General features: G+C 44.9%; 1 non-coding gene across 1 annotated transcript; it reads left to right on the top strand.

Annotated features, from left to right (window-relative positions):
• Positions 1 to 944: 944 nt before the first annotated feature.
• Positions 945 to 1,063, top strand: LOC141106922 (5S ribosomal RNA). Its single transcript, XR_012235748.1, has one exon. It is a non-coding gene; the product is annotated as a 5S ribosomal RNA (ribosomal RNA).
• Positions 1,064 to 5,781: the final 4,718 nt, after the last annotated feature.

The following is a 5,781-nucleotide window of genomic DNA, read 5'->3' as shown; positions in this document are numbered from 1 at the left end:
ATCTGCTGCTGCACCTATCGCACCAGTCGCAGCCACACATTCATTACATCTGCCAGCTCTGGCCTGTTTCTCTGGGGACTCCAAGGCCTGCAGGGGGTTCCTTAGCCAGTGCACAATTCATTTTGAGCTTCAGCCCCAAAACTTCCTGTCCGATCGGGCAAAGGTAGCCTATATTATATCCCTCCTGTCCGGCGAGGCGTTAGCCTGGGCTGGGCCTCTGTGGGATCTAAATGATCCAGTGGTTTCTAGCCTGTCTGATTTCTTGAAACTTTTTCGGAATATCTTCGAGGAACCGGGTCATGTCTCCTCAGCGGCCAGCGCCCTTTTACGTCTCCGTCAAGAGTCCCCTTCTGTGGGACAGTATGCTCTTCATTTTCGTACTTTGACTGCTGAGCTGAGTTGAAATAATGAGGCCCTAGTTGCAACCTTTTTACATGGCCTCTCTGATAGAGTGAAGGATGAATTGGCAGGAAGCTCTCTCCCTGCTGATCTGGATGGTGTCATCACCTTGTGTAACCAGATCGATATTCGCTTTCAGGAGAGGGCCCTGGAAAAAAGACGCCAGCACTCCCCGTTCTTTAGGCAGCCTGAGTTCCCAGTCCCTTCTCTTCATTCCGAGGAGCACCTCCTGCCTGCTGAGGAACCTATGCAGCTGGGCCGGACCAAGTTATCTCCCGAAGAACGCACTAGGCGCAGAACTCTGGTCTTGGTGATTGATGGCACTGTTCTCCCAGGGGGCCCTATCCGCTTCCAGACCCTCCCTGTTAGGATGTCGGTAGGGACACTCCACCAGGAGTGGATATCCTTCCTTGTCTTACCTAAGGCTTCGTCTCCTATCATATTAGGTCTTCCTTGGTTACGGCTCCATTCTCCACATGTTGACTGGACTGCTGGACAGATCTTGACTTGGGGTTCCTCCTGTTCCTCCTCCTGTTCCTCCTCCTGCCTACGGCCACCTCTCCCTGAAAGCACCCGATCTCATCTGATCTCGGAGGCTAAGCAGGGTCGGGCCTGGTTAGTACCTGGATGGGAGACCACCTGGGAATACCAGGTGCAGTAGGCTAACACACAATGGTTGATCAGCACTGCTGGCTTGCAGTGCACAGGTTAATATAGGGTTCCCTGATAGGGCCTGGGGTGGGGCCATGCTTAGAGGAGAGGTTACAAAAGCAGTCAGGTGAGGGTCAGCTGGTCTCTAGAGATGAACACATGGAGACAGGTATGCTGATCGACAAACTCTATTGCATAACCATGACAGGATCATTAACATCCAATACAGGTCATACATATAGATGGCAATTCAAAAGAACAGCAGCATAACATGATAGTCCTAAAAACATAGCCCAAGAAGCATACATCAAAGTATTATAAATACAGATACACATAATACATCTCTAACCCGACGCGTTTCGCGAGCTCTCCTCGCATCATCAGGGGCTGATGTGTATATCTGACGTCTGTAACAATAAGTAAAAAAGTAGATTGGAGTATGGGTTATGATTGGACAAAAGTCTGAAGCCAGAACTAGTGATCCCATACTTACTTGTCAGGTAATTGGCCCCAGGGGCCGACCTCCGGCAGGGGCGAACGGAAAGCCTCTCCCACTGGAGCTGAAGGGACGAAGGCCAAAGCATGGAAGATCAAGGTCAGGCGTAGGGCAGGCATAGCAAAAAAATGGAAAGGAGGAAGAGAGAGTTGGACCCAAATGTCACCCAGGATCCTTGCAGAGCGTACTCACTGTAATAGAGTATATAAGTAAAAATGTATATATGTGAATCAATAGAAACAGATGTAGCAGAGAGTATGATACAGTATACTCTAGAGCAAGGGGTGCAGAAGTGTCCAATAAAACGGGTTAGAGATGTATTAAGTGTATCTGTATTTATAATACTTTGATGTATGTTTCTTGGGCTATGTTTTTAGGACTATTATGTTATGCTGCTGTTCTTTTGAATTGCCATCTATATGTATGACCTGTATTGGATGTTAATGATCCTAATAAATTTGATATTTTTTATACTATCATATTCATTTACTTGTGATCATCATGGATACCTCATTTAAAGTCCCATGGGCGAGCTTTTATTTTTTATATGCAGTATAAAAACAAGGCCTTCTTTACGGGGGAACACATACAGGGGGCTGCACATACAGGGGTTCTTCCAAAGAAGTGGGGTTCTTTAAATAAGTGGCACTTCCTCTCTTGCACTTCAGCGATTTGCACAAAGCAAACTACAACAGACTGCGGGTGACCTCATTTCCAAATGATCTCACCTTCCTCTCAGAAGCATGCTCTCTTTACCTCTTCTCCTCTTCACAATTGCAGCCTCTCTCCTCAAACTCTCTTTTCTTCACCCCTCTGCTCCACCCCACAATCTGTACATATCACCCTCACTTCTCCCCTCCCCCTATTTCTGCACTCATCACCTCTTTCTAACTCTAAGCCCACTAAGCACACCCCAAGATACTGAAGCATGTCCCCTCATACAAATCGTATTCTCATATTACCTCCCTTACTTTTCTGCTTCTCCTAACCGCTGGAGATATTTCACCAAACCCTGGGCCTCCCTTATTTAACTGTACCCAACACACCCATCGCCATCACCCTACACCCTCTGACAATAGTCCCAATCTATGCAATTTAGTCTCCGTTCCTCTTCTTCTCAACGTCAGCCTCCCTCTCTCCTGCGCCCTCCGGAACGCCCGCTCTGTCTGCAACAAACTCACCGCTGTTCATGATCTCTTTGTCACTAATTCCTTTAATCTACTTGCTCTCACCGAAACCTGGCTCCACGAATCTGACACCCCTTCTCCTGCTTCCCTCTCCCAGGGTGGCCTTCACTGGACTTACTCCCCTAGGCCTAATGGACGCAAGGGAGGTGGAGTGGGATTCCTTTTATCCCCCCAAAGCACCTTCCAGGTTATTCACTCCCCTCCCTCTCTTTCCCTCTCATCATTTGAAGCTCACTGTATACGTCTAGTCTCTCCTACTTCTCTAAGAAATGCTGTTGCTGCGCGCCTGCGGTGAGGCTGGGACGACGTCATATAATTTTGTCCCAGAACAAGACAGCCAACCCACCATTGTCATTAGTCTATATGGCGGACGGGAGGTGGTTAACTCTGAAGTCGAATCCAACACAATTTTACTGCAGCTATTTGCAGTACAGAGAATGTTTTTCATGTCTTTTGAAGTGTAAGAAGACAATGACTTTCCCGAGCCCTGTCTCTGAGAATAACTAACCCTGAGGGAACATGGAATAAGTGGGGAGGATCTAGCTAGGACTAAACTAACTAGCACTTAAACAGGAGGGGGGGCAGAGAAAGATACCAAAAGCACATTGTAAAGAAGTTGGAGTGGCCCAAAGCCGCCACTAGATGTCAGCATGTGGGGGGTGCAGCTCGGCAGTAAACACTCAGAGTCCGGATGCAGTAACAGAACTGCATTGAAAGTGAAGTTAAAAAAAACATAACTACCTGGCAGGAAGTCACACCGACCGGGCGCACTCACAGAATTATGCAGCAGTAAAGTGTAACAGCAGGTCTCAGGTGCTCCGTCTCGAAGGATGGAATGTGGTCTGGCCTGTCTGTGCCTAAACAAGGAGACGTCTAGGAGGGAAAGCATGTCTCTGCTCTTTCCCTACTTCCCTAGAACCTTTCCCCACCACTAATACTGTCCCTAACAGTTGGGTGACCTTTCCCTACACTACACACATGCAAAATGTGTGCCAGGGTCCCAAATAGACTCCGCCTGACTCAAGATGGCCACTAGAGTCACATCGGAGGGCTTCCCCAATGACCCAGAAAACCATAGAGGAATTATGTTCTGCTTGACTTCCTCTCCCTCTGCACTTCCACTGAGGTTGAGCGCCACTTGAAGAACATAGACTGTACCTGCCTACAAGCACATTACGGAACAATAACAACCTAATGCTAGGACAAGAATCACCAGACCCCCAAATAATAGGTAGGTCAGAAAACACTTCTCATAATGATCCCCATATTATTTCCACCCACTGCACTGATGATAACCAGCAAGCCCTAAACAGCTTTCAAAACAACTTTTGCGATATGGAATAAAAGGCTCTATGATATAAGTCCGGGGGTGCATGCATAGTTGGCTCAGGGGCAATTAGGAATGATTTGCATGGTTATTGTTTGTGTATTTTGTATAATATATTAACGTTCTTACAGTGCATTATAGACTCTCTTGTGTTTATTTTTTTGCATGTAGTATACAATTAGTTGGTGTATGTTTATATGGTTTTTAGTCCAAATAATGAATGTATGATGGTTGTATATACTGAAAGATTCTTCAGGTCTATGAACACCTATTGTAACTTTTTCTAACAATCTAAACAATTTCTAACAAAGTGGAAAATGATTAAAAAAAATTATTACTATGCTGCCATCTAGTGGAAAAAATATAATTAGCAGGCGATTCCATTCTCAACAGAGTACTGTATCTCAGCCTGTATGTGGTACTTGTGAGAACTGGACCTGTCTGCAGAACCCAGACCTAAATAACAGAGCTCATCCAGAACCACTATTGTTCTTCTTTTAGCCAGGGTTGCAGCAGACAAGAGTAGCAATGGGACCACAGTTTGTACTGCAGCATGTAAATCTGTTATTTTACAAACAGAAGGAGGAATATCTGTCAATGTGATTTGCAAAATCTATGGCATTCTTTGTTATGTGAATGAGACCTGGATAGTAGGCAAAGAGAATGTTTTTAGTATCACAGAAATGGGAACAGCTTTCACCCCATAATAAAAATAAACATTTATCAAATGGGACAATACAGTGGTTAGCACTGCTGTCTAACAGGACTGGGGTTGTTGGTTTGAATCCCAACCACGGCATCGCCTGCACAGAGTTTGCATGTTCTCCTTGTTCCTGTATTGGTTTTCTCCCACGCTCCAAAGACATGCTGATAGGTAAATTGGCCCTAGTATGTGTGTGTATGAATGTGAGTTAGGGACCTTAGATTGTAAGATCCTTGAGGGCAGAGACTGATGAGAATGTACAATATATATATATCTGTAAAGGAAACAAAAGTGTGGCGCTAAAGTGAACAAGTGAACAGCATGTGAATCCAAAGATGAATAAATTAATATAAACACAAACAAAACATAAAAGGATTCCAAAGTGTCAAACAGGCAGTCTTGAGGGAATGACCTCAAACAAGATTTCACGCCAATGGAACAATGGTAAAAGGGATTCTATCAGATGAGAGACAGGGTATGTTAGGCTCCAAAGCATGCGATGGATCACATCATATGGTATGCATGAAAAACAGATAATCCGCACATAGTGTTATACTGTATGACGTTTAATGGTAAAAAAGGGGTGGTTTACACTCACAGCAAATCCAATAAAACAAGCTTGTAGATTAAATAGGATATAAGCAACGATTCCAGGAGCCTATGTCCTATTTTATTGGATTTGCTGTAAGTGTAACCCCCCCCCACCTTCTTACCTTTAAACATCATACAGTATCACACTATGTGCGGATTATCTGTTTTTCATGCATACCATATGATGTGATCTATCTCTCATCGGGTGTAATCTTTTTTTACCATTGTTCCATTGGCATGAGATTCTGTTTGAGGTCAATGCCTCAAGACTGCCTGTTTGACCCATGTGCTATATGGTACGTGTGTCCACCGAATCTTGTAAGCATGAATACTTTACGACTTTGATGGTACCTTCAAGATCCATTCTGGACTACACAAGAAAGAGGAGCTGCAGAGATCCACAGCTCAGGTGGGAGAATCTGTCCAC

The sequence above is a fragment of the Aquarana catesbeiana genome, linkage group LG08 (genome assembly GCF_042186555.1).
Source record: "Aquarana catesbeiana isolate 2022-GZ linkage group LG08, ASM4218655v1, whole genome shotgun sequence".
Taxonomy (NCBI): domain Eukaryota; kingdom Metazoa; phylum Chordata; class Amphibia; order Anura; family Ranidae; genus Aquarana; species Aquarana catesbeiana.
The sequence above is the reverse complement of the archived record's forward strand: the minus strand, read 5'-3'. Positions and strand labels throughout refer to the sequence as shown.